General features: G+C 52.6%; 1 protein-coding gene across 1 annotated transcript in view; it reads right to left on the reverse strand.

The window, feature by feature from the left end:
* The window catches only part of ERI3 (ERI1 exoribonuclease family member 3), a 127,145-nt gene that overhangs the window by 7,171 nt on the left and 92,087 nt on the right, over positions 1 to 27,887 (reverse strand). The gene's annotated exons all lie outside the window — the stretch shown is intronic.

The raw sequence follows: 27,887 nt of genomic DNA on the forward strand, positions 1-27,887 counted from the left end.
CCTCCCAGGCTGGCTGCCGGGCACCCCTGAGCAAACAAAGCGAGCGCTGCCATCGCCTCGCCCCCGGCTGCGGCCACGGCCGCGCACCGGCCGGGAGAGAAGGGGAGCGGCGGGCACGGCAATACAGGGAAAAAAGCCAATTTCATCTTTATTAGAAGGAGATTTCTCTTTTAGTAATAAGCACACTTCAAATAATTAGCGTGTTTTACGTAATAATGAAATTATGGAAATGCAGGCCACTTATTCAAACAAGTCACCATTACCATATTTTTAAATATTAGACTTAATTAGAGTTTATCACTTCAGAGAAGTACGAGGAGTGGAGATTTTTTTTCCTTTACAAAAAAAATCCTCATAAAGTGTTTATTAAGAGCTGGTAAGAAGGGGATAATGATCTGTTTGGAAATTAAGGCAATCAAACATTTAATGCTCTGCACTCCTGTAGGCAAAAGCATTCAAATGAGTCAATTATACATCCATTATCCAGGCACGATTAAACAAGGCAGGACGGGGAATTTGTCCTCCGCATCACGCGATTGTCGCGAGGACTTATGTCCACTTAAAGGCAGATAATAAAACACTAAACTTGGGAAGAGAGGACTGAGCCAAGGGAAGAAAAGGGAAGAGGGGCAGTGGGTCAGTGGGACCGCAGAGGGGCAAGGGTGGGAGGTGGGTAAGGATGGAGCCCTGTCTGCATCCCAGCCCTTCATAAATCAAAGTAATTAAGTTAACATGAAAATCAACTTCACCATCCCGTTAAATTACAGTATTTGCATATTAGGACTCAAATGAAGTAGGTAGCGGGCGAGGGGGCTGGGAGGGAAGGAGGGAGTGGGGGGGATCATGGGAGAAGGATAGGGAGGACCGTGCACCAAAAAGGGAACCATTTATTACAGTGAATAACTAATTTCAGAATTTATAGCGCTGGATTTTTGTTCCTGTGCCATTTATATTACAGAAGGAAATTAAGGGGCGGGCAGGAGGCTGGCTGGACATCTTTCTGCGTTATTGCTTGTCTGCCATTTGCAAATCATTATTAATTGTGGCCCATGTCGCTGGTGCAGCAGGGCAGGGTGCCTGGACAGCCGGAGCAGACACACATATCTCTTCATCAGGACCCCAGCCGCTAGCCCTGGAGAGCCAATTACCCCTCCCTGATTGGTATCAGATAAGGAGGGAATTTTTACAAATTAGGGAATAAATAGAATTTCCACACGTGGAGCAGGGAGGGCTTGAGAGGCAGTAATGAAAAACGATACATCACCATCAGCCAGACAACCCTATTCATACGCCGATGCATTACACTCACTACTCATAATCCTACCGAGTGACAGACAACCGCTGAGCCGGCCGAGCCGGAGGGGAGCGCATCCCGGCGGCCAGCCCGCTCCGGAGCAGGGTCTCCAGCCACCAGCACCCTTGCGGCAGCCCGCGGAGGTCCCCGCTCCACCGGCCCTGTGGAGCAGCCTCTGCCATGACCTCGACAGCTTCACACAGCCTGCATGGCATCGCTGGGCCGTGCAGGCGGGAGGGACAGACCTCCTGGCAGGGGTGATGCCCCACGGGGAGCCATCCCTGCTCTGCCGCCAGCAGGAGGAGCCCAGCGGGACAAGCCTCCAAACTCAGCCCCAAGTTTGGCCATTAAAGTCACCCAGCTGCATCCAAGCCTCTCACCTGACTCCCACATCCCTATGGGTAAAGCACATCTTCCCCATAATCACCCAGCCCAAACTGGGTGTCCTGAAGAAGGCTGCCTCCTCCCTTGGTGACTCATGGCATTATCCTGCCATGACAACAAGACCCCTACCTGATTTCCAACCTGTATTTGCCTTTTCGTACTATTCAGGCCCCAGACCAGTCCCTGTGTTGCTCAGCCGGCCCCAAAGCCAGCAAAATCCCTGTGTCACCTTGTGAACAGTGCTGGACTTGAAAATGGGAGAGGCAGTGCTGGACTTGAAAATGGGAGAGGCAGCACAGGCTCTGAACAGCCACAGGAGCAAAGGATCTGCTCCTGCACAGCTCTGCACCACTGGGAATGGGCTCAGGCTGGGATACCTCCATTCCCTAAAGTTCCCAATTCCAGCCGTTGCTCAGGGCAGACCCCAGAGCTGCCAGCCAGCTGTGTCCCACATTCCACTTCCAGACCCTGGCAGCTCCCTGCGGCAGCACAGTCCTTTTTTCCCTGGGCTGTGACAGTGCTGGATGGCCCTGGGGATGCAGCAAGCACCCAGCCAGTGGGGCCTGGCACATGGTCGGCCTCAGAAAGAGCAAATCCTGGAAGTGTGGGGACCCCCCTGACATTCCTGAGCCCAGTTTGCTCTGTACTCCCCAGCGCCTCCGCACCTCTAATTAGCTCTCCCTTATGACAAGCACGTCACTAAACAAAATGCGCAGCAGATCAATCTCGCCTGTAAGTCACGCAGCCTTTAATTTATTCAGCATACAATGTCGCTCCACCGCTGCCTTCCTGTAATTTATACCGTACACTGTCGTGTATTATTTAAGTCCCCTGAGTGTTTTACAGTTCCCCTCAAAGTCGCCGTGCAGAATAAAGTCACGCTGGGGCACTGGAGAGGTGCAGGGAGGACGCAAATTGCTCCCTTGTTGGTATGAGACCCCTGGCCTTGCACAGGGACAAGGTGATGATGGCAAGTTCCTGCATCAGCTGGTGCTTTGGGACCGTCCTTGTGGGTGGAAATGGGAACAGAAGGTGGGTCCCCACAGGAGCCCAGTAAATCACAGGCTCCAATGCTGGCACTCCCTTAGAGGAGCAGAGGATGGCAGCCAAGGGGAGAGAGCAGCAGGACTCATAGCAGGCCCTGAGAGCAGGAGGTCCTATCCCAAAACTGAGGTAAGGACTGGGGCTAGACTGGGCTGAGAGCTGGCTGGCAGTCGGTACGGCCGCTCTTGTCTTTGGCCGTGCAGCTGGATGGAAAGAGTCAGTGATGTAGAGCTGGATATCCTCCACAGGGAAGGTTAAAACCTCTGTTCAGTGTAAAGTTGCCATATCTAAGCACTTATGATCATGATATTTATGGCTAGTTTATTCCAGGCTGTTAAAGGCAGCAGTAGTTATCCACAGATAAAGGGAATTTGGCTCCCCTGACACCTTTTCTCCCTGCAGTGAGGGCATGCCTGGCCAGAGCCGGGTGCTCATGGTGTTGTAACTCATCCAATGGTTCCTGCCAGAGCCAGTACTGGGACCAGTCATGCAGATGTTTGGCATGGCAAGGATGGATGGTGGCTGTTTCTGCTGTGTGGGAGCTGTGGGGACAGATCTGGGACATGCTGTCTCCCTGTCCCTGACTGATGCCACTGGGACCAGGAGGTCCCCAGGCTGCAGGGAGTAATTCGGTTTGCCCCCCCCCACTGCTGTTGGCTCTGCTCCACATCCAGTTCCTGACACTCAGTCCCACCAGTGGGATTGGGACCCTAATTAGGGAGAAATTTCAAGGGAGAAATGAGAGAGTTTATAAAGCTGAGTTTCTCCTGCCTGAGTGACATGAGATGTCAGAGAAAGGAAATAAAAGGCAAGAATGCAATTCCAGCGCTGCCGAGAGTGTGTCGTGAGTCCTAATGGAAAGTTCTCCTGCTCTTTAAAGCTTGGTCAGATGGCCTAGTTACTGCTTTAAAAGGACCCAGAATCAAACTGCGACGCCGCACTCGAAGCCTTCAAATAAAGCGAGCTGTTTCTGCAAGTCCGGCGAGGCAGAGGCAGGCGATTACACAGAGAAGGGCAGGTCTCTCTATCTTGGAGGGAGACCTACCTATTTTTAAACATTAGCTCCAAATCAGCAGCTCACCTCTTTGTCTAACCCAAACCCTCTCTCGCCTTCTGGAGGCGAGATCAAACGCCAGCCCTGCTGCCATTGTTTCTCTCCCAGCGAGATGGATGCGGGACTGTAATCTTCCCACAAAGCCACATGCTTCAAAGGTATCAAAAGTGCTTATTAAAAGTCCTAGGAAACTAATTTAATAACATCCCAAAGGGCTGGAGAAATCAGTGCTGGCAGCTCAAAATATAACCTGGCGAGGGAGACGGGCCCCTGTTCAACAGGACTTTGTCTGCGGGCAGCTGCACACAGGGCCAGGGCACTCCTGCAGACCTGCATCCCCTCTGTGGTGTGACTGCCCTGGTGCTGCCTGTTCTCCTGTCAGGGACACAGCCAGGTGAGGAGCGTGGAGGACTCTGTGGGGCTGTGCTTTCATCAAGGCCCTTTTTGGGCCAGAAGCATCCTCGCATGGTGGGGCCAGAGAGCGTCTATCTGCGCCCAGCTCTGCGGCTTGGGTCCCCTTCTTGAGCCAGAGAGTCCTGCACCATCCCAGAGGCACAGGATTTCAGGCTTGCCTCTGGAACATGAAAAGCACTGTGTGGCTTTTCCAGCTATCTCAGCAGCTGCTGGAGTGGTAGCTTTGTCCTATGCTTGTCCAGCCAGGCTGAAGAGCCACACTCAAGGTGTGGACACATGCTGGTCCGTGCATGGTGCAGGCGAGGATGTCAGCCAGGCCTGCAAAGCCACATCAGAGACCCCGTGTGCCACGTGAGACAGACCTGCACATCTCTGCAGGGATGGGCCGGCACACGTGCCTTCCACTAGGGCGTCCGTGCAGCAGGCACGTGCTCCCAGCCGCAGTGGCATGAGGGCTGTGCTTCCCTGCATCCCCCCCGAGCCAGTCCCTGCTCCCAGCCTGTGTCACACACAGACCCTGGGGCTGCTTCCCATCTGAATGGTGCAGGCTCCCGTGGAAAGGGGCAGGGGATGGAAATTAACGCTCCAGCCTCCGTCTCATCCTGCCCATTAGCGGGGCTGTTTTACTCCGGATCATTAAATATGTATATCTTATTACACGCCTTGTTACAGTATTGAGCTCTATTGACTGATAATAAATTCCAAGCATCATCCTGGTCATAAATTTATCTGGAGATGATGAAGACTCAATAATCTAGTCATGCAGATAATATGATAGGGCCTTAAAAAAGATCATTACATTATATGCCAAAATTAAAAGTGAAATACACTTTATTAACACTGTTTCCACACTTGGGGCCATTACTTGTTATATCTCCTCTTGCCCTCCCACCCACCTGCACACCATCCCTCAGGTGAGCCAGGGAAGGCGAGACGAGGCAGAGCTACCAAGATCTACCCTGGCAGGAGCCTGGCAGAGGGGTAGAGGGGGGTGGCAGGTGGCACACACAGGATGTTCTAGCTTGACCCCAAGGATGCTGGGCCCTGCCTGGTACAGCATCACTGCCCTGCCCTTTGGGCAGTGGCTCCTGAGCAGCTCCAGGTGTCTCAACAAACTCCTGCCTGCGGGCAGCCCTGGGCTGTAGTCATTAGGATGAAGGACAGCCTTGCCTCCCACCTCCATAAGGAAAAACCAACTTCTGTCAGCTTCGGGTCTCCTGAGAAAGCTGCCCACCCAGTGGGGTTAACCCAACAGCTCCCACCTCACAGTTCCTCTCCCACAGGCTTGGGCAAACTGCAGAGCCAAGACGGGGGTCCCCACTCATAGCTGGCCACACTGCAGTGTGGCACAGCCAGCCAGAGAGCAGAAATGGGGATATGGGAGCAGTGGGTGACCCCTCTGAGAGAGGAGGGTGCCTGGCAGGCTCCCAGCACACTGCTGCCAGTCTCACCAAGCTGTCCCTTGGTGGGACTGTAAGGGCCAGGCAGCTCCCGACCACCCGCCCCGGGGACTGGGGCTTGGTCGTCTCCTCCTGCTGGCCCTCCAAAGCCATTCCTCTCCTTTAATAAGAAGGTCACAGCCATTTAAACTCCTGTGATGGGGGCAGGTGGCTCGCACCCCTCCTGCCTGCCAGGGCGGCCTGACCACACTCCTGCCTGCTGATCAATGGCACGTGGCAAGTTTAAAGCGTCCCCACCCCGGCCCCCCTCCCCTCCGCCACCTTCCTCTCCAGACACGAAAGGTGACAAGCGCTGGGGGGCCCATGGATCAATGCTGCGACACAGATCGGCTGCCGGGAAAAACCAATCGCAGATTAGATGGAAACTGACTTCTTCTTGTATCTGCCCGGCTCTCGCAGGGATAGATTGGCTGGAGAAATCCGATGGTGAGAAGAGACAAAGGGGGAGGCGATGGGGAGAGGAGGAAAGGGCTGATAATGCTCCTGCCGCGGCTCTAATCTGTGACAGCCCGAGGATTTGCTGAAAACCATTATCACACTGCTCTCCCTTCTCTTGTCCCTGATAAAGCCCCAGCTAATCTGTTTGTTGCAGGTATTGAACAATGCATTTAGCGAAACAAGGGGTGTGTGTGCCCGCGGAGCACATTTTTTTTCCCCCCTGCACCTCCGGCTTCACTGGGAGGCAACGGGGGAGAAGGAAGGGCAGGGATTATTTTGTCTGTGGACTCTGGGCCACGCTGTGGGCTGGAGTGCCGTGCCTGGCACAGGGAAACATCTCTGCCGACCACCCTTAGCGAGCTCTGGGGAGCTTTTCTCTGGGACGGTGTTCCGTCTTCATAACGCAACCGCAGAGGGCAATGAGCGAAGAAGCCGTTGGTGATGCTGCAGTGCCGTGACACATCCCAGCTGGAGCATCCCCACCGCCCAGCGCACACCCAGCCGCGCTGCCGCGGGGCAAAGCAGCCGAGACGGAGGGACAGGAGGAGTCAGTGCCCGGGGAACAGCTCCCGGCTCCCCCGCCTATGGAGTCTGACTCGCCTGCTGCCTGCCTGTCCCAGTGCTGACCTCGTCCCTCCCCTTGCGAGAGGTGCTTTCTCCGGGGAGGAGAGATAATTCAGTGGCTGTGAAAGCCCAGACCCGGGGCTCTCGCAGCCGCCTGTTACAAACAGTTCTAGTGGAACATTAATTATAGTAATTTAGCCGTGGAACACTAACTGCAGCCAGTGCAATAGCATTCAGTACATTAGTGGCTATAACCCACTCCTTAAAAAAGACATTTGGCTACTGACAGCTGATAAAATGAGTTGTGAAGCATAACCAAAGGGGGGGGGGAAATAATCAGAAGTGTGCTGTGAGCGAGCCGTGGGGCAGGAGGGTGGGGGGCAGCACCCCATGGGGTGCCGGGGGTGGGCATGAGGTGTCGGGGGGTCGCAACAGGCACCCTACAGGCTGCCACGTGGCCCACGGGCTCCCTGCGCCCCGGGCAGGGCTCAGCGGGGCGGGGGGCGCGGGGCTGTGTCTCGGCAGTATGTCAAACAGAAGGACATTTCCTTCTATCTCCCAGCTGCCGCCCCAGGGCACAATCCACCTACATTCAATCTTTACTCCACTACACATGTTTCCTTTCCAGCCTCGGATTATTTTTTATCATCAAATTACCGTGGCGATAAGATGGAGTAGATGTGATAGCGAGCAGAGAGCCCGCCCTCCCCTCTCCCCCACTTCACCAGCATCCCTCCTCCCTCCGCCACCCGTAGCCTCCTGCCCCGAGCAGGTAGGGGGCTATCCAAATGTCAGGATGTGAGGAGAGACCCCCTGAGCAGCTGGATTTGCTGCCTGGGACCAAACCGTGGCTGACAGCGAGCACCTGAGCGCAGGCAAGACTGCAGGTGGCCATCAGGCTGGCTGGGAAAACTTGCAGGGTGCCCTGTCGTGGTGTGGGACCCCGCCAGCAGCTGGAGCTGAGCATCTGCTCCCCACTGCTCCTCTGCAGCACCCTGGCTTCCTCACATCACCCAATGTCCCACCCTGGCACCAGAGGTGTGACAGAGTGGTGATACCAATGAGGCAGCAGGGACAGAGGGAGCCTGGTGCAGGCGTGGCAGGAAAAGTACGGCATTGCCGTTACCAAGAAGCGCTGCAAGAAGCCTGAGAAGTGCTGCAAGGCTCTGCTGTGATGAATCCTCTCCTTCTCCTTGTTTACTTCAGTCTGCAACAAATGAGTCCCTGTCCGTCCAGGGATAGCTCATCCGGAGGAATGCTCTTTCAGACCTCTCCCTCTAATCCCTATTAATTTAAATAATGCTTGCCCACTCTTCTCAGACTATTTATTATTTATCAGGTTTGTTTATTTGTAGCTAACAGGTAGCGCTCAGCATGCGTCCCCGGCACAGGGACAGGGGCCGTTCATCACACCGGCTCCCCCGCCATCCACCATCCGTCAATTACTCCTGCTTCCTTTAATTAGTAATGAGGACTAATATCTCTGCCTGGGATGGTGGCTGGAGCGGAACTTCCCTCCGGTGGCATCTGAGCAGCACAAGGGAGGGAATGAAAAATAAATAACGGTGCCAGGCTGTGGCTGCTGCTCCCCAACGAGCAGAGGTGCTCACCAGCCCCACACACCCATTTCCAGGGAGGGTAGGGTTCCCTGCACACCAGAGGCTCCTGCCCAGCAAGGTAGGGGAGGCAATACCAGCCAGCTCCCTATCCATGGGTGCCCTTTTCTGCACAGCAGGGCCATCCTGAACCGTGGGGGATCCCCTGCTGAGTCCCAGCTGCTGAGCTCCGCACAGGTATCAGCAAGGGAAAGTCTAAATTAAATGCCCATTAGAGCCTCTGGCCTTGCCTGGCGGTCCCAGGGAGCTCTGTATCAGAACATGCCATCCAGAAGCAGCCTAATAGCGAAGGCAGCACATGATATAAATGGAGCCCCTTTGATTTATTGACTGGGAGAAGTTTTTACACGATAGCCCATTAAGACGGACGGCTCTGTTTACAGCCAGGCCATCTAGCTATAGGGACCCTGCACTGGATGGTGTGTTTTGCTATTGCTCTTCAGGCAGACATCTCATTAAGGGGAACAGCATATGGAGCTCTTTGGATCTATACTTCACGAGTCCTGAGGGAGGCTTTTACCATTTTTAATAAGCGGGCAAGGTTAGCAAACCTGCAACGCAGTGACCTCCCCTCCCTGTGCGATGGATCTCCCTGAAACGCAGAGAGCTGGACTCACCGGGTGCGCACAGGACTCCATAAATCACCTCCCCGCTGCCGGACGGGGAAACCGGCCAGGCAGGACGGCAATGGGGGGCTGGAGAAGGCAATGCTGCACCCAAAATGGGACAGCAGCCACTCGTGGCTCAGCCAAACCCACCGGGGGCAGGCAGCCTGGTAGAGGATGGTGTGGAGCGTGCCCCTGCCCTTTGTGCTGGGTGGGGTGCCGGGCAGCACCGGGGACTCAGCCGGGAAAGGTGCTTTAAGGAGAGAGTGTTAACACGATAGCCACAGTGAAGGAAACAAAACCCCCAGCTGGCTGTTGAGGGGGATTATTCCATATTCAGTAACACGGCTGTTTAGGAGAACAAGTAATCTCTGGCAAAGACCTCCGGCTCTTCTCTGATCTGATAAAGCCGTGCAGCCTACAGGCAAGCTGGCCCCTGCAGGCACTGCCAGGGATGGATGCTGTGGCCTGGGGCTGCTGAGGCAGGAGGAGGATGGGGAAGCAGGCACACGGGGTGAGCCGCCATGGGATATGGTGGACACGCTGCCAACAAGCTCACCCTGGACATTTTTCCAAAGCAACAGGGCTTGTTTGTGCAAGGTTTGGGTGTTTGTGCTCGGGCACCACTTACACCCCCGGGTAGGGCAGCACAGACATGCAGCCTCAAGGCAGTGGTAACACAAGCTTATGGGCAGAGCTCCCACCATCTCCTCCTGGCCTGGGTGCTCACCCACTCCCCAGCAACAGCAGTCTGGCTCTTGCCCGTCAGCCAGACCTTAAACCCCTGTTTTCCACTCCTGTGGTACCAGCTAAGCACTGTAAACATCACCGATCACTGGCATTTCATTTACACATCTAAAATTCGCACCATGGAAAAACCTGACAGAAAAGTAGGGAATGAAGAACGTAATTGTTTCCTTTTGAGAAGTCTGCCTGACTCTGGCTGGGAAAGAGGGAAGGCAGAGAAGGACAAACAGACAGACGTGGTGGCGTATTTGGGTCTCTTTCCAGCAGTTCTCTCACAAACAGTCTGAGCATCTTTGAAATGAAATTTTGTAGGCGATTAGCTCACAATGTGAACTTAATTGCTTTTGGTGTTTAAAAAACCCCATTAAATTAAATGGCCGAGATATTGAGGCTTAAGCAATGGCTGCTTGCAATGCACAGTAACTACCAGCCTCATTACCGGGATGCCAAATCCAGCGGCGGAATGCACAGATCCACGTGTGACGTGATCGGTGCAGCTCTAATGCTCCCTCCCTGCTCACACTCATTGGTGAGAGGATCTTCAGAGCAGTAAGAGTATGGCTCAGGGCAAGGCTGGCATGGAGCAGCAGCCCAGCAACAGCATCCCAAAATCCTGGTTCACCAAATCATCCTGGTTGGACAGATAATCCTGACCTGGGTGTCTGGAAGCCAAGGGGGTAATTGGGCTACTTCAGCTTGATAAGAGGAGCAGCTGGAGTGGCAGAGTCTCCCACGCTGCAGGATACCGGAGTCCTGCTCTGCAGGACAACAGGGTGATCTCCACAGATCCACTTTGGCCCCCGTTGAATGGGGATCCCACAGTGTCTGCACTCGGAGAGCAGCAGGTACACAGCTCCCACAGGTGACTATCAAGTGATGGTAGCTCAGTTGGTATCATTTATCCCCAGAGACAGCCCCAAAGTTGGGACCTTGCACCTCCTTACACCAGGGCTGTGCAAAGGAGCTCTCCTCTGCCACAGAGCTCGCAGCGCTGCCCCGCTTTGCATTTAGTGCCATAATACAGCAGCGCTTTCACCTTACTTTACTTGTTTGTTTAAATTATTTACACTCCTTAGATGCAAGATTGCTCTCCAAAAGGAGCATCCTTTTGGCTGCTGCAGCTTTAAAATGACTTGCATCCATCACTCAATCGCTTTCAGGTCAAACACACGCTCCCGACTTAATGACCACATTTCCGCAGCAACAAATCTGTCACCGCTGTTTGTTTAAAGCCAACAATCTGTAGGAGCACTGTGTGCAAGGATTGAATTAACTCAGCATCTGAATGACTGTGGTGCCAGATCATTCAAATTGCACCTTTCCTAAGATCTTCCAGCAATGTTAATTAATGTTCCTTGGGTGATGTGCAACATGCTGCAGTGCACAGGGTTGCTGGAGAGAGCAAAGCACAATCCCTGTGGGCCTGGAGACGTGGGAGCCGGGTTCCAGGTTGCCTCAGCCTCAGGAGCACATGGGGGGGGTGTGCTGGAAACAAAGAGGGGCTGGTGGCTTCCCCTTGCTCTGACACAACCTAACCTGATTTTCCCCAAAGTTTAAGTGATTCAGCTGAGATATTCCATGCTGGATGTCTAACTCACACTGAATTTTCTTCCCAGGAAATTCCAGCCCGACTCATTAATACATTGCCACCAACAAGAATGACAAATATGTTGCTATTTCTGTTACATTTCAGCTACTTGCCGTTGCAAGGGTTTTTTTTGTGTGTGCCCAGATGGTTTGGAACAAAGCCTTGTAGTCTGTTGGGAAGGCGATTTCGGGGCCAGGGAATGTTTTGGATTTCCCCTCACAATCAAGCCAACTGTGGGCAAAGCCAGCCCTGCCTGCAGCCCTAGGTGGCTGCACGTGTGCTGACACCCATCCCAGTGCCGGCCCCCTGCTCCCAACTGCTGCTGGGACTCCAGACACCTGTGTGGGAAGTGGGACCCAGCTCTCTGGGTGCTCAATGACTTCCCCAGGAAGTGCGAGGGAGGAAATCGTGCTATTGAAACACTTGCACCAGCAAGAGCTGGAGTCAGGGGCAGGCAGGCAGGAGGAAACAGTGACGGGGAGTTAGTGGGGCTGGCGGCAGGGGCAGCTGGGATGATACCTGAGACATGGGGGAAGGGACTGGGTCAAGGAAACAAGGACAAAGAGCTAGGATGTGGATAGAGAGGCAGACTGAGCTTGGCAAGATGTGCAGAGAAGGAAAGAGGGAGTGGGATTCAATCCAACACCAAACCACCTAGGGTCTCCTGCTATCCCATCCACAGCCTCCAGCTACTCCAGCCCTTGCTCACCAGCAAGCCCTTGTCACAAAGTCCCCATCCCAGGCCCCTGGCCATAGTCTCTATTTGTCTGGGGAATTCACATCTCCATGGAGCAAAACTGGAGTCTGCCAGGGGGTCCTAACCTGAAGAGCTAGAGCCCTCCCCCAGCCTCCCCTTGGCTCGCCGCAGTTAATTGGGGCACAGCTCTAATCTCTACCTGCCATTGATTTAAATTCAGCTCCAATTTTCTTCTTTGACCTTCTCTCCTCCAGACCCTGCTCGCAAACAGAACACAAATCCTCAAACATTCTCTTCATTTTTCCTGCAATATTCCAGCATGCCCCAGTCCCAGGGTGGGGAAGGCAGTGACCGATGCCTGTTTGAGCCTAGACCCTCACGCACAGGGATGGACACACCACTGCCTGCAGACACCCTTCCCAGGGCACACTCACCCCAGATCCAACATGGAAATGGAAGTGGTGATGCTCTGATACCATCCAAATGACAAGAGAAAAGCACGATAAGGGGACCTCCAGGTGATTTCCTCTAGGACAGGTGCCTTTTTTCTAAAAGCCCCATGGATCAACCCCATGGATCCAAGTAGGGCATATGGGAGTGCTCCTGACTGTGCCCAGGTCTCAGCTGCTGGGTTTGCATCAAGCACCCATCCTACTGGAGGGATCTTCTTCTGTCCACTTGAAAATCGGTCCCTCTGTGCTGAGCCCCAACCCTGTGTGGGCTGGGATACTTCAAAGGCAAGTGGAAGGAGATGAGCTGGCCACGAGCTAGGGGAAGACCTCTCCTTCCCTGTGTCTCTGGGGCCATGGATCAGGCACAGAGACCAGGAGCACCTGCTCCCAGCTCTCTTATGCCCCTGGTACTCTGTGCCGTGATCTGGAAGGGGAGCCAGCCACTCGGAAGCAGTTAAAATCAGATTACAGTGTGCTGGTGCAGACAAGCAGGGGAGGTGAGGGTCCAAGACAGTGCCTTGGAGATGTTCCTTGCAGAGAGACACTGCCAGCACCACGAGGAATTGGGGGGGAGAGCTGCCAGGGGGGTTCAGGATGGGAAAAGCCCACACCTTCCTGGCACCCCAAAATGGGTGGGAAACCTGCATTAAAGGCTCCTCTCTCAAGAAAGTCTGGATGCCAGAATTTCAGCCCTCCTGGGGTTCTTCTTTTCCTGGCAGCAATTCACTATGTAAAGAGGCTGGATATTTATAATTATGCTCAAAGTGGCCACTTTGAAAATCTATATGTCTCTAGGCTCCCTGTACATCATAATGTCAAGTCTGTGAATGGAGGCATCCATCAGAGGCCTCACATCACAGACCTCGGAGCTGTGATAAACACTTGGGAAATGCTCACTGAACCCCGTGTCCCACTGATGCCTTCTGGGCAAGAGATCTGGTCTTTGGGGGGTGCCCCCATGCAGACTCCTCCAGGAGGGATGCCACTGGGTGCTCGTGAGTCGCTGCTCTGAGATGGGGATGGGAGCAGGGTCTGGGTTCCTCTAGCCCAGGGCCTTTCCTGCCCACCCTGGCTATCCCTCCAGGATGGGGGGCTTTCCTTCAGGTGGGACCATCAAAGCCATCGCCCCATTTCCATGCTGTGGGCACACCGTCTGCAGAAAGGCATCTTCCACCTCTCTATATCTGGGAAAGACCCAGTCCTGAGAGGATGGCGAGCTACAAGGTCGAGATACACCCTTCAAATACCAGCTCCACTCTTGGTCATCAGACTCCCACCCCTTGGCCCCCTCAACCCCAGGATGTCCTAAGCCTGACTGAGAAAGACCAGGTTAGTGACAGAGGCAGGGCTCAGTCCTCATTCCCAGCAGGGAGACCAATGCAGGGAGCTGAACTCTCCTCTCTGGTACAGAAGAGTCAGAGCTGACCCCGAAGTCATGCTCCAGGCCACTGCCCCAGCGCGTTTGCAGGCAGTTTCCACAGCACCCTTCCCAATGTGGGGACACAAAGCCCCCTCTTCAAGTCACCTCCCTGAGAGGTGGGGCAGGTGCCCTGCCAGCGAGCCGACCGCAGGAGACCAGGAACGCCCCTCCCTGCCGGCAGCGTGGCGAGAGGACGCGCAGCCTTCACTGACGCTTTGCCCAGGCTGTTCTTAAAAATTTATTACTCTGTTGCAACATGAAAAATAAGACAGAGAAGTAATCATTAGTATAACTATAACTCCCCGTGCAATAGTCCCACTTGTAAATTGAGATTTATGATTGCAGCTGCCGATATTTTAGAGGCCGGAGCAGGCAGCAGTGGCAGTACAGCCCAGCTCCACGCTGCCCCGACGCAGTTACAGTTTATCACAATCTGCAGAGATTATTGCAATGAATAATACACAACAGGCTGGCAGTGAAGAACTATTCCCGATCAAACGCTTCTGTAAACAACTGAATAAATAATATTGCTCAGCCCCTCTTTAGAACCCTTGGAGGCCCAGGGAAGTCTCTCATTACTCAGCAGGAGAGGCAGCAGAGGGCCTGGAGATGCCATGAGGAAGGGATGCAGTGACTCTGGGCAGGCATGGGACATCCCAGGGATGGGCATTTGCCAAGCAGACAGCTCACCCTCTCATTTTTTCACAGAAAAGGAGGATGAGACACTGAAAAGACCTGCTCACAGTCCCACAGTTCCATGTGCAGCCAGAAACAACCTGCTTGGACAGCCAGACAGATGCAAGCCCAGAGAGACAGGTATTGCTGTTCTCTCTTCTGCTTGGCAAGGCTTTTGCTCACTTTTGATACTGAGTTGGAAGCAGGTAAAGAGCAGGTTGGGGGACAGCCTGGCCTGCCGGCAGCTGGACCCCATCTGCAGCAGGGGTGGGACATTTGGGGCCGAGCCCACCAGCAGCAGGGCTCCACACACTCCCTGAAATGTCAGTAAGTAATGCAGTGTGATCGGGGTTGTGGTTGTGTGCCAGCAGCTGCAGAAAGGGCATTTCTCACACAGCTTGAAAGGATAAAGTTCAACTCCACAGCGCCCCAGGTTCCCCCATTGCAGTGAGCTCTGGCTTGGCCACCACGCCGTGCTGCCACAGGTATCGGGTCTGCAGAGACCCCCACCCAGAGGGGAAGCAGGGAGGACTCACCCCTTCCCCAGCACCCATCACGCAGAGGTGCTTTATGCAGTCTCCGAATGTCTGCGCTCAAAATACAGTCAGCACTGGAGGAGGGACTTGAAAGGAGCTAATGAAGGGCTATAATCCTTCTTGGGCAATAAACCAGCCCTGCAGCAGCTCTTGGATGTTTCAGAGCCTTCATACCATGCTTTCTGTGGGATGGGTGCCCACGTGCCTCTGCTTAGACAGAGGTCCTGCCTGCTCCAGGACCAGCTCCCAGGGTTGTTCCCTGCTCCCTTCAGGCTCTACCCACAGCCAGGTCCTAGGGAAAGGCAAGAGAAGAAAAGCAGGAAAGTTTGCATCCCTGCATCCGCTGCTCTACAGTGCCTGTATGTGCAGCAATCAGCTCCAATTAATCCCCCCTCAGCTTGGCCCGCCCGCTTCATTACCTCCCCTTGATGAGAACCATCAGTGGGGCCTGTAGGATTTTGCTAATTAGCCTCACTTCGTTTATCATTTCCATTTTCTCCCAGAGACGCTTGGCTTGCTGGGCGACAGCTTCATCTCCTGCTGAAACAATGCGGCCCCTTCTGTGCCTGTCTCACTTAGCGCTGTCACTGCAGCCATTATGAAATTGGGGTTTCATTTACACACTAATTAAACATTACAGCTTGTTCACAATTACAACATGGGGATGAGGAGGTAACTAATTACTTAAGAAATGAGCTAACATTTATCTCTGATTCTCCCCCCCCCACCACCCACCCACCCGGCCCACCGCCCTCCTCTCCAATCAAGATTAGAAATTGTTGTTCGATGGTGGCAGCCCAGCGGGCCCCTGCCCGCCTCTGCGTGTGCCGCGGCCCCGTTGGGGGGCTGCACCGAGATCCCGGCCCGGGGACCATCCATCAACCCCTAATTGCAGCCGGGATGACGGGGGGCGGGGGGGGCTGTGGCAGTGGCGTGTGGCGCTGTGCCAAACGGGCTGCACAGGGACGAGCTGTGATGCTACGGATGCATCCGTCCCGTCTGGATCTGCCCACTGATGCGCCATCCCTGGGACAGCCCAGCCACGGTGGTGGCAGGGGCCGAGGCGCTCCCTGGGCACCACAGCCCTCTGCACCTACCAGGTTCTTGCCCACTGGGTTAACGCCTGGGTCTGCACAGAGGCCGGGGATGCCAGCACACCCTCTGTGTCCCTGCTGATGGGCAACTCATCCTGAAAAGACATTTTCTTCAGGGAGGAATTAACATTTAAAACTGAGAACCATTAGAGTAAATAAAGCAGGCTGTCACTCAGATCAAAGTGTGGGCTTGGGACGCAACGGGCCCTGGGGAGCAGGCACGGAGAGAAAGGGGCAGGCACCCCTTCCTTCATCCTTAGGGGTGGAGTGGAGTGGATGACACGGGTGGGCCAGCACGCCGTGTTCAGCCCAGCAGAGCTGGGTGCTGAGGAAGCTACAGCCTCCTTGCACAGGCAGCACGGGGCTGCCACGTGCTTGCAAGCAAGCAAACAGTCCCTCTGGTACTCACCTCACTGCAGTGAGGGCAGCGACCAGAGTGCTACAGAGGGGTTAGAGGAGAGGGCAAGCAGGATGGTCTTGGGATGGCTGCATGGCTGCCTGCAAGGCAGCTATCTGGCTGATGGCAGAGAGGCTGGGGAGGCTGCGGGTGCTTGGACACTGCTGCGGGCTCTGGGAGAAAGAAGACTGAAAGGCTTTTGAAACATAAGAAACTCCCAGCACAAACAGCCCTGAACACTGGATATGCTTTCAGAAAAAAAAAAAACATCTAGTTCAGCACCAGACAATTAAGGTTCTTTTGCAACTCTTAACCCATGATTTTGAGACAAAGAATTTGGCCTTGGCATAATTTGAACTGCTAATTGCTTTCCTGATCTACTGTCATCGGTGAACTGAGCAGAAGCGGACACAAAAAAATCACCTTCCATGTCTGGGAGAAAATTCAGAGCTGCTCTCCAGGGGGGAAGGGGATGCTCTCTTCTTCCCTCCAAGCAGCTTAAAAAATAATGATCAGGAAACAGTTAAGCAAAATGGGGGTGAACTGATGGTTTAAAAAAAAAAAAAAAAGGAAAATTCACACCACTTTATAATAATAGTAACAACTCATTCCCATAGTTTTTATCCTTCCTGTCTTTAGCCCACAAAAAAAAAAAAAAAAAAAAAAAAAAAAAAAAAAAAAAAAAAAAAAAAAAAAAAAAAAAAAAAAAAAAAAAAAGAAACCCTGAGCTAAACTACTGACACTGGCTGGGAGCTTAGAACTGCCGCATCAAACAGAGCCCTTGAATCTCCTGAACATAATTGTGCTGCCCTCTAACCTCAACCTTCAATCAGTGCAGTGTAACTATCTCATTTTAGCCTACAGGACACACCCCTCTGCTAACTAGCAGCCATATTCTTCTCATTAGGAGACTGCTCTGGATGGGAGCGCGGAGGCAAAGCGGGCGCCTCTCCTTTTCTTTCCCTCTTTGGGCTGTTATATGTGTACTTTTGGAGGGTGAGAACACGAGCAGGGGGCTTTGTGGGTGCTGAAGATGACCCAGCTGCCAAGCCCCGAGACTCCTGGGCATGCAGCTGGAAACACAGAGGCAAGCAGAGAAAGGGGCAGGCGCCCCTTCATTCATCCTTAGGGATGGAGTGGCTGAATGGGAGAAAGGACCGGGCCCTGGCCCCTCCACAGGCTCACTCCATCCACAGAGACCCCAGGGAAAGGGTCCTGAGGTGGCAGTGCCAGGGCACAGGTCCCCTGTCTGCTGGGGCCAGGCTGAGAGGTGGCAGCAGGCAGGGAGATGCCTGAGCTGGGAAGCAAAGGCAAAGGCAGTGCCGTGCCTGCTGCTGAGGGTGGGCAGGAGACCAGGGGCAATGCAGGGCTGGTGACTGCAGGAGGGTCTGTGCAGAGGCAGCTCCTCTGGATGGGTGGCCGCTATCCCAGCACATCACAGGCTGCCTGTAATTACAGTGAGGCTAATGACAGCAGGAAAAGTGACCCAGGGCTGCTGGGCGCTCTCCATCGCTGGGGCTTTGCACAGCATCACTGGATGGGGTTTTTTTCAGTTAAAGATCAGCTCTGTGCCACGGGGGGATGAGGCAGGATAGCTCTGCAGCCCACCTGGCACAGCCCAGCCAGCTGATCCTGCTGTACCCCTGGGCCACCACCTGGCTACAAACTGATAGGATCTCCTGAGCCCCTGGTTCATGACATCTCTTGAGAGACCTCTGGGCACGTAGGGCAGACATGTCAGACCACAGCGCTGGCCGTGGAACCTTGGTGCCAAAAGTGTTGGATCAGTGCACCCACTCTTAGCAGTGACCATGACCTCCTGCCTCCTCTGCAGGTTCTGCACACTGGCAGCACCCAGTTTGGAGACCAGGTTGGGAGAAGCTGCTTGTGGTCTTGCTGGCTTTGAAGAATGCAGCTTCCAAGCTGGAGCAGGATTGCTCAGGATTCTCAGGAACAGATGGAAACACTGCCATTCCAGCCCAGCTGGCTGTGAGTCTCTGCCACAGGACCAGGAACAAGCCAGACCTCTGTGGTTAATGGCACAGCTGGGACATGCTATGGAGGATAAAGAGGAGAGTAGATCCCCTCTGATCCCACTGCAGACCCATGAAAGGATCACGGCCGTGCTGGGAAAGGGCAACAGTTTGGCTGGTGCAGCCCTTCCCACCTGCCAGTGCCCTTTGCCCTGTGATTTTAACATGTTAGCAACTTGGGAGCAGGGGAATTACACTGATTTGTGTAAGGACAGGGAAGTACACAGCACTGAAAAGATCCTTGATGCCTCAGTGCCCATCTTCCCCACACAGCAGCATCTTCCTCATCCAGGCCCCATCCCTAGATCCTCCGCTAAGCTATACCAGCTATTAACACACTCTGAGTTTGTTATCTTAAAACAGGCCACTCAGGACATGGGGCCACGATCCTGAAAGCAATTAATGTGGATCCTTTGGTTTCTGGGGACTGTCAGCACCGCAGCGAGGCAGGAGTTACGGGTCACAGCCTACCAGCACACAGGTGCCCCTTAGCTCCTCACAAGAGGTGGGGGTGGTGGGCAGCTGCCAGACCTGGCTTCTGTTAGAGCCCTTCTCTGCATCCTCAGCCCTGGCCCGGTGCCACTTCCCAGGCTCCAGGGAGAGTAAAGGATAGCAGCACCAAGGTGCTTAACGGGGGCTCAGCTGCCAAAAAAAGCCACCGCTGTCCCGTGCCTGGGTCGGGGCTGCCAAGAGGAAAGCAGTGATGGTACCACATCTCAGTGCTCAGTCCAGCACAGCAGGCTCATGGCAGGGAAGGGGCTCTCCTCTGCCACAACGGGAACAGCCACAGTGCTGGAAGTGCTCCCTGGGTACCCCAGGGTGCCAGGGGCAGTACCACCCTGCAGCCCAAAACTTTCCTCTTTCTTTCTTTGCTTGGCCGTTTTTTTAAAGCAGAAGTTACCCTGGCGAAGTCTTTTGGGGGAGGTGGAGAGAGAGTAGGAAGTCAAAGAGAATTGTCTTGCTAGTCAAAGCCTTTAACAACTATTTTTAATATCAGGCAGAGGAGCAGGATTTTGAAATGAAACAGACGGTGCCTCTTTGATGGGTGAGCTACAGATCTTGAAACAAGGTCCATTCCCTCCTCCTTCACTAACTAACAGCCATATTTCTCTCATTAAAGACAATCTGGCCGTATTTTCAAACTTCTTAACAAGGCGATCATCGTAATTTGAGATTTCTATTATCCATGCTCCTATTACAACAGTCTTTTAAGCGGCCAGCTTTTTTTTTTTTTTTTTTTTTTTGCTTTCTTTCCCCGACTTTGTCTCTCCCCTCAAACTGCCATTAGTGGTAATGACGTGCAGGAAACAAGAGCGCCAAGAACCACCTTTTCTTTCCCCCCCAACCCCCCCCCCGTCTTTTTGGTAGTAGGTTGTGTGGGGGCAGCAATAAGGAATAAAATAAAAAGCGAAATGAAGTTTGGTTATGTCTTATCTGGAGTTTGGTTTTTAATCCGCCCAGGAGCGCAAAGGAAGCCAATGCAGTACCTTATCTCCCCTGTCGATCACGGACCCCTGCCCAAAGACCCCCCATCTCTCTCCCCTTCCCAAAGGTGCCTGATCCCGGCCCCCTCCCTGCCCCATTAGTCCTTTACTGGGCTCTGCCAGATGGATGCAATTTGCATAATATCACTAGTGGAGGCTGGCAGATCAACTGGGGTCAGGCTCTGACATCTCCAGCACAGTCTATCTCCAAGTGCTAATTTGGACTGCATTGATCTCTCTTTCTGATTTCTTTGTCATTTACGTCTGCCACGGTTTGACAGGAGATACAGAGACAGACAAGGGGGGAAAGGAAGGAGGAGGGGGGTGAAGAAGAGAAGAGAAACAAAGATTGTAGTTACAGATGTCTTTAAGGGAAAAAACAGATTAATCCAAGGACTCCTCTGAGGGTCGCAGCTTTGAAACATCCTAATTATCCTATTCTTATGAATTCCTGTACAGACTTAGAGGGGGGTCTTATCAGGGAACTCAGGGGAATGAAAACTTGTTAAATTGCAGTGGAGTCTCTCTGGCTGACTGGTACCCCCTGCCCTCCTGCACCTTGCAATCAGTTCTCATTAGGTGAAGCGGGGCAGCTTTAAACCTGGCATCCCTTGCTGACACAGCCTTCCCTCTGTACCTCTGCCACCACTCTCCTTAAAGGTGGATCCTCAGTAAAACTTAGGCAGGAGTCACTCCTCCTTGCAGAGGGGGACCACAATGCTCACAGCCACCAGCCCCACGCATTCCAGGCAGTGCTGAGATGGGAACACATGGATGCCAAGGGCTGACCTGAGAGGGACAGCAGCATCCTTGTGATCCCCCAGGATGCAGGCATGGAAGGGCAGATTTGGGGACACACTGCTGTCACAGGGCAGCTTGATGTTAAAATACACCTTCCACCCATGTCGTGAGCAGAGAAGGGCAGGCAATCCGTGCCCTTAATTGAGATGTTTATGTTCATTAACACAATATTTATCTTCATTAACATTCTTCTCCTCCTCGCAGGTAAGGGAAGACACGCTACCAATTTAGCCTTGTCTGGGATGTATCGCAGAGAGACACCGAGGCACCAAAAGAATCTACGGGAAATCAAAATGTCACTCAGTGTTTTAGATTGCTACTTTTCGCAGAAGAAGCTCTGCAGAAAGTTAATGATCTTCCAAGGCTTCTTACCTAACACACATCTCACTGCTTGGGAAGTGCTGCTGTTACAAGGGCAGGGGAACAAGCATTAGTGAAGATGTTCTACCTGCTGGTCCTAAAACCACAAGCCAGAGGAAGAGGGAACCAGAGCAGCCCTCGTGCCAAAGGGCAGTTCCAGGATGATGGCAATGCTGTCCTGCTGGGGATCAGCCAGATCTGAGGCTTGAGGCAGATCTTCCCCAAGCTGTAGCTGGGCCTCCCAGGCACTGCGGCACAGCAAACAATCCAAAAAGTCCCTCTTAAATCTTCAGTCTAACACTGGTGCTGCAAACATAACCACTTCCAGCCAGAAGAGAGGGGCTTGCACACACCTTCCACACAACCCCAGGGAGCAGGCACTGCCGCTGCTTGCCTGGGGGCTGGGAGGGGCACATGACAGCACCCTGACTTTTCTCAGGCAGCTGAAGTCCCTGCAGCCATCAAACTCTCTCCAAGGGCAAGGTGTGACGAATCCATCATACCCCAAGCAGGCACTGGGGTTGGACAGGCTCTGGACCAACTTTTGGCAGGGTAGGACGGAGGGGTGAGTGCAGTCAACACAAACACTCAATCATCCTTCCTTTCTTTCTTCTGTGTCTCCTTTGTTAACTGCAGGAAACAGCTGAAAGACCTTGAGTTTCCCATTGTAGCATGTATGGGAACAGAGCTGCAGTGATCAGAACATACCCCCTGCTGCTCCAGGGGAAAAAGGGAGAGCAGAATCCTTTCTAAAAAGGGTTTACGATTAGAAGAGTGTTCTGTCACTCTGGCGCGCAGTAATCCACTGCGCCACCAAGTCCCTTCAGAGAGATGTCGAAAACTTAAATGACTGAAAGCAAAAGAGCCCTGGCTCAGGTTCCCAAGCAGCCAGACATCCTAATTATCTTTAGATCCACTCCCACATGGAGGGGAGAGAGCATACAAGAGTAAAAAAAAAAAAAAAAAAAAAAAAAAAAAAAAAAAAAAAAAAAAAAAAAAAAAAAAAAAAAAAAAAAAAAAAAAAAAAAAAAAAAAAAAAAAAAAAAAAAAAAAAAAAAAAAAAAAAAAAAAAAAAAAAAAAAAAAAAAAAAAAAGGGAAAGAAAAGAAAAAGAAAGAGGGGGAAAAAAAAAAAGACTGTCACATTGCTTTTTTCTTTTTTTAAAAGCTTGTCTCTGCTCACTGCTTTTCCAGCTGTGACACCTCTCACGGTAGTTAATTAGAATCATGTCACCGCGTTAATGTGCTCTGACTGGACTCTGACAGTTGCTCATCCTCTAACTGGCCACCCCGGCCGGCCCTCCCTCCCCACCCTTCCTCGTGGATGCGGGACCCAGTGCTCGCATCAGGACCCCCTGCCACCTGCCTGCCACCCTGTCCCCGTGCCCGTGGTGCAGCAGATGCCCCAGAGCGGCTGTGCTGGACCCTGCACCCCTCCTGGGTGCCAGGACACGCTGCCTGGCCGCGACACCCGGCACGCAGCCGCTCCACCTGTTCTGGATCCGCCTGACCTTTACGAGCACTAATTCAAAATGACACTGCTCATTTGGTGACATTTCTGTTGATTTTTACTTGAGTCTCTTTTAATTATTTAATTCAGAGTCCCTCCCCTCCTGCCTTGGGCTGGGGCTGCTGTGTGTGCGGGGCAGTGCCCCAAGGCAGCCCCGTGTCCCGCTCTGCAGGAGTGAGCCCCTTCCCCTCTACAGGAGTCAGCCCTCTCGGTATCCCTTGGCAAAAGGATGGTGTGGTGCAAATGGCACTGCCCCCAGGCTTGGCACCAGCTGTGTGCCACCTCCACTGAGAAATGAAGAGCTGAAAAAGAACAGGATGCTGCTCTGGGGGAGTACAGAGTTCTCCAAGGCTTCTTCCATACCCTGGGAGGAACAGGGAGGATGGGACTGGCTCTGCCTGGGTTTTTTGGTCCAGTGGAAAGTGGTTAAAAACATGAAGATGAATTTCCCAAAATGCTGTCCACCTCCTTGTTCCCCCTGCCCTGATGCAGAGGAGGCAGGTGGGCACCAAGGGTGAGCGAGGATCCCACAGACGCTGCACCCCTGAGAGAGGCAGGAAAATCAAAGAGGGGAAAGGAAAACGGGGAAGAGCGAGAAGGAGGCTGAAATAAAGCCAGCAAGCCGCCAGGACCACGCACTCCCAGCACCTCCCAAGGGTGAGGCAAAGCCTCATCAGCCCCCCTACGCCGAGATGCACGGGGGAGAGCTGGCGCTGACAGCCAGAGGCCCCCATTACGGCGGGCGGGTGGCCCATCAGCTGCCACCGCACTCGGCGAGCGCGGCCCTCGCCGCCCTCTCCTCCGGTGTCACCTCAGAGCAGCCCAGCCAAGCTGGGCACAGCACTGGGGAGAGGGACAGCTCTGCCAGGCAGGAGGCACCCCGGCAGGCGCTGGCCTGGCTCCCCGTGGTGGTGGCAGCTCGAGGTAGTTAATTAGAATCGTGTCACTAAGTAAATGTGCTCTGACTGGACTCTGACAGACGCTCACCTATGACACCGGGGGCCAGGAGACAATCCACATCAAACTACTGCAGTGTGACCCTTTTAACACAAAGAGTAAACTCACTGCACATCGAGTTGAAGCTCATTAAAACTGTCTACTCTGCGAGCATCCCATTAACCTCACCGTTAAAAACACGCAATTCCTCTTCTTCTTTCTGAGGCCTAATTAATGCTCTGGATCAGGAACAATATCACATCCTAACCTTCCGAGATTTCCAATCAGTAAATGAAAAGAGAGAGACGGAGCCAGGAAGGCACGGTGGCTTGCTGGGTCGCTCACAGCGTGGGCTGCTGACCTGCCCAGGCAGGTGGGGCTTTTCCATTTGGCACGGCAGAGATCCCCATGGACGGAGCACGGCACAGCCCCTGCCAGGGGAACCACGGGCGCAGGGAAGATGGTGAGTCCTGCACAGAGGCTCATAGCTCACAGGACTATGCCAGCTGGTGTAAAACAGCCCAGGGAGGGCACCACATCAAGACAGGTGCTACTGTGGGACCAGACCTCCTGGTCACCTGGGATGGGTACTGCAGGTTCGTTAGCAAGAGACAACAATTAGGCCACACAGAGAAGCCTGGTTACCCTCTTTCCCCTAAAAAAAAAAAAAAACCCTCCAAACAAACCAGACATTTACAACTAAATGTAAAATCACAATAATGTGCGTGCTAAAGCCTAAACTTTAAAGACTCAAATTCAATTAGATTCAAAAAAGATCAGTAGCAAGGGGTAATGTCACGTTTTGAAGACGGTCAATGCGCTGGAGGTGGAAGCAGAGCTGACAGATGAGAAACAAACTTTCCCAGCAGGAGCAGCTACTTCTGCAGATTTGGAAACTTCTTCCTGTTTCTGGTATAATTGCAGTTCAAGAACTGGCTTATTCAGAGCTGAGAAACAGCAAAGGACTGACAACAAAAAAGAAGGTGTGCCTTTTATCTTTCCATAACCAGGGAAACAAACAAACCAATCAACTAAGGGGGGAGAGGATGAGATGTACTAATTCTAAAGTCTTGAAAGGGTAGTAGTTTCCAGAAGCACTTCTTCAACTCACTGATCACTTCTTGCTTTGGTTTCATGCACCAGGTGTTTTAACCTAAAAAGGATTCTGAAATTTACTTTCCGTTCTGTATTGCGTATCTGCAAGGGAAAGAGGATTTTACTAATAAAATCAATTCAAACTACTGCTGGGGTACTTTAGCATGGCACTACAGTTTTCATCCAAAAGAGCAATCATGAGTAATAATTTAATCACCACCTCTTCAAGAGCAAATAAGTGATTCACCGTTTTGCTAATGTAAAAAATATCTAAAAACTAAGACTAAAGGCATATTCTGTTACATCATCGATCAAAATAAATGTAGCAAAAATAGAGTATTTGATGAGTAAAAGAATAACCAGAACAACTGGTCAGGGATAAGGAAAGCTGTACTTGGTTTCATGGGTCCTGTTCAGTAAAACTTGACCATCTTTCAGGGAAGAAGGTTAAAAAGAAAGGCAAACCCAGAAAAATAGAAATTTCTGAATGCAAGTGATCTGCTGTCACTAAAACCTGGGATTTTGATCTTTCTGATCTAGATCAACCTCTGATTATCATTACAGAGACCCTAACACAAGTACCCAGCTCCACTGGTGTGGAGCCTGTGAATGCTGGTCTCCGTGTGCGAGTGCCAAGATCCCCATCACAAGCTGCAGCAGCTCATTTTTGGCAACCATCACCTCAAACACATGTTTTAAGAATGGCAATGTCCACACATATGTGAGATTGAGTAACTGCTTGGCAAGACTCTACTTCATTTTGTTGAGGGTCAAGAAAACAGCAGACAAAACCAAGTTCCTCAACCCAAGATTCTACAGCCCACGCTGCAGCTGATGTATAACTAATCTGTGTTAGAGGATGAGATGGAAGTTGCAGAAAAATGTCCCCCTCCGGCCCTCAGGGCCACATTCAGCCCAGGAGGAATCCTTTCAGCTGAAATATCAACCTGAGAAAAGTTATGAAAGAATAGCATCATGCCCCTTTTGCTCTTTTCTGACCTCTCAGGTAATTTCTGCATCCTCACTCTCAGGAAGAGGAATTCTCTGACTTTTCTATCTCCTTATTCTGCCCAGCGCTTCTCAGGAAGCTGAAATATTGACATTTCTCCCCTTCCTTTACCTTTTCCCTCCCAAGAACACAATGGCACCAGACATGCACCCGTCCTTACCCAAGGCAGCTGTATTTGCAGGGTATGCAGACAGACTTTAGTGTGTTTGGGGGACACAAATCACTTTTCTAACCCCTCGACAAGATTTGCAGCTCACTTGCTCACGAGCAGAAACCAGGTGAAAGCTACAGCCTGATCTCTGTGCAGCAACTTGCTCTGTGTGCAGCTGTGTATCCATCCCAGGGGATGTGGGGACACTCCACTGTGCTCAGCACGAGACCCTCCTGCCCATATGCACCAGATGCTAAAGGTGGTTCCCATCCAGAATCTGGCCTTGGCCCTGCAGGGTGTCAAGCTCCCTGAACTCCCCAGATTTTGGACACGATGGAAGAGAGAAGACGAAGCATGGAGTGGGACTGGTCCCAGAGCATGCCAAGTGCAGGGATTTGGAGCCAGTATCTGCTGAGACAGTGAGTCAGAGAGTGGTTTGAAAAGAAAGCAATACACAACCAATCAGGCAAGACAGAAAAATTCCTTGCAAATTGTTTGCAAAAGCAAGTGGCCATCCACTGCAATTTTTCTGTCAGATTTGAAGGGAAATATCCGTGTTGCACATTCCTGCATAAGCAAGCTGAGGCTTCACAGGAATGTCTGCATCCCCCTGGACCGCTCCCCACACTGGAGAGGTTCCCCACGCTCCTGGGAAAGGAGCTGCACAGGCAGTCTCTTAGATGACATGGTATTTGTGAAACTGGTGAGACTGGCTAACAAATCTTGCTGCTCCCTTCTCAGCCCTCTTTGTTTTGCAGATTTCTGGACACCAGTAACCATGAAAATCAGAGGTTGATCCTGGTCATACCCACCTTAGATGCCCTTGGAAATCCTCCTTTCAGCTCCCAAATCCTGCTGCACCCCAGGACTGAGGACAAAGAGAAAGGAGGCTCCAGACCACATGGGAACCATCCCCAGAACCACAGCCAGCTCCTGGCTCACTGTGGGCAGCGAGAGGCTGGCAGGTAGTGTGCTTCACCATTCTCCACTCTCTTCTTGTGCAACAATCCTTGATTAGGGGTCATGTCTCCAGACATCAGCATCACCCCTCGCCTTCTCCCGGGAGCACACTGGGCTACCAAGCCCCAAAGCCAACAGCCAAAACACCACGGGCAGTGGCCGTGCCTGGGGCTCCCAAGCTGGCCAGGAGGAGGAGTTCTTCTCCCCAGCTGCCATTCAGTGAGCCTCCAGCTCACTCCCGAGGGCTCAGCCTGCAGTAAAGCCACTCGGCAGAGGGTGCCAGTGGCTGCCACCTCTGCAGGCAGTCAGAGGATTGTAGACATCCCAGACAGATCTGCTCTGGAGCCAGCTCAAATGCAAGAGCCAGCATAGGCTGTAACACACGGGGCACAGGTGCACCACTGGCAGTACCAGGGAGATGGAGATTCTCACGCTGCTGGCCTGGCATCCTTCACAGCACCTACATAAACCCTTTCCAAACGGTATGGGAAAGGCAGGTTTGCCACTGGGATGAAGTGCTGCAAGAATGGAGCTTGGTTGCTGGGCCTTGCTTCTCCATGGGCATTTCACCCACAGCTCACCCCGTAGAGAGAGAGCTGGGAGTGCTCCCTCACAGAGGGAGTTTGGCAAAAATGAAGAAGCAAAACCCTCTTAAAGGACTGGAACGGGAGGGACATGAACAGCATCTCTCTGAACTCCATCAAGCAGAGGAGTCCCACCTGTGCAAGACAACAGCACTGAGACAAACATGGGCAGAAACTAATGGCAGACAGATGATATTCCAGAGATGTGGATGCTTTGTTGGAGTAAGGGATGACAGCAACAGAGAGCTCATGACATAAATAAAATGAGGAACAATGAAGCAGAAACCAAGTCTGCATCCCCAGGGAGACCCTAGGAAAAGCCTAAGCCTCCAGAGCAGGATATGCACATACAACTCCTTGCAGTCCCTGCTCCCTCCTTGTGATTCCCCAACATGGCACACAAGCAAGGCAAATCTGCTCCCAGGCAAGGAAGCAAATTTTAATGCTACCTCTGTCAATAATGCAACCAGATCCATAGTTCAAAAGG

The sequence above is a fragment of the Empidonax traillii genome, unplaced genomic scaffold, assembly GCF_003031625.1.
Source record: "Empidonax traillii isolate 1590-97213 ecotype Southwest subspecies unplaced genomic scaffold, ASM303162v1 scaffold15:size5535645, whole genome shotgun sequence".
Classification (NCBI taxonomy): domain Eukaryota; kingdom Metazoa; phylum Chordata; class Aves; order Passeriformes; family Tyrannidae; genus Empidonax; species Empidonax traillii.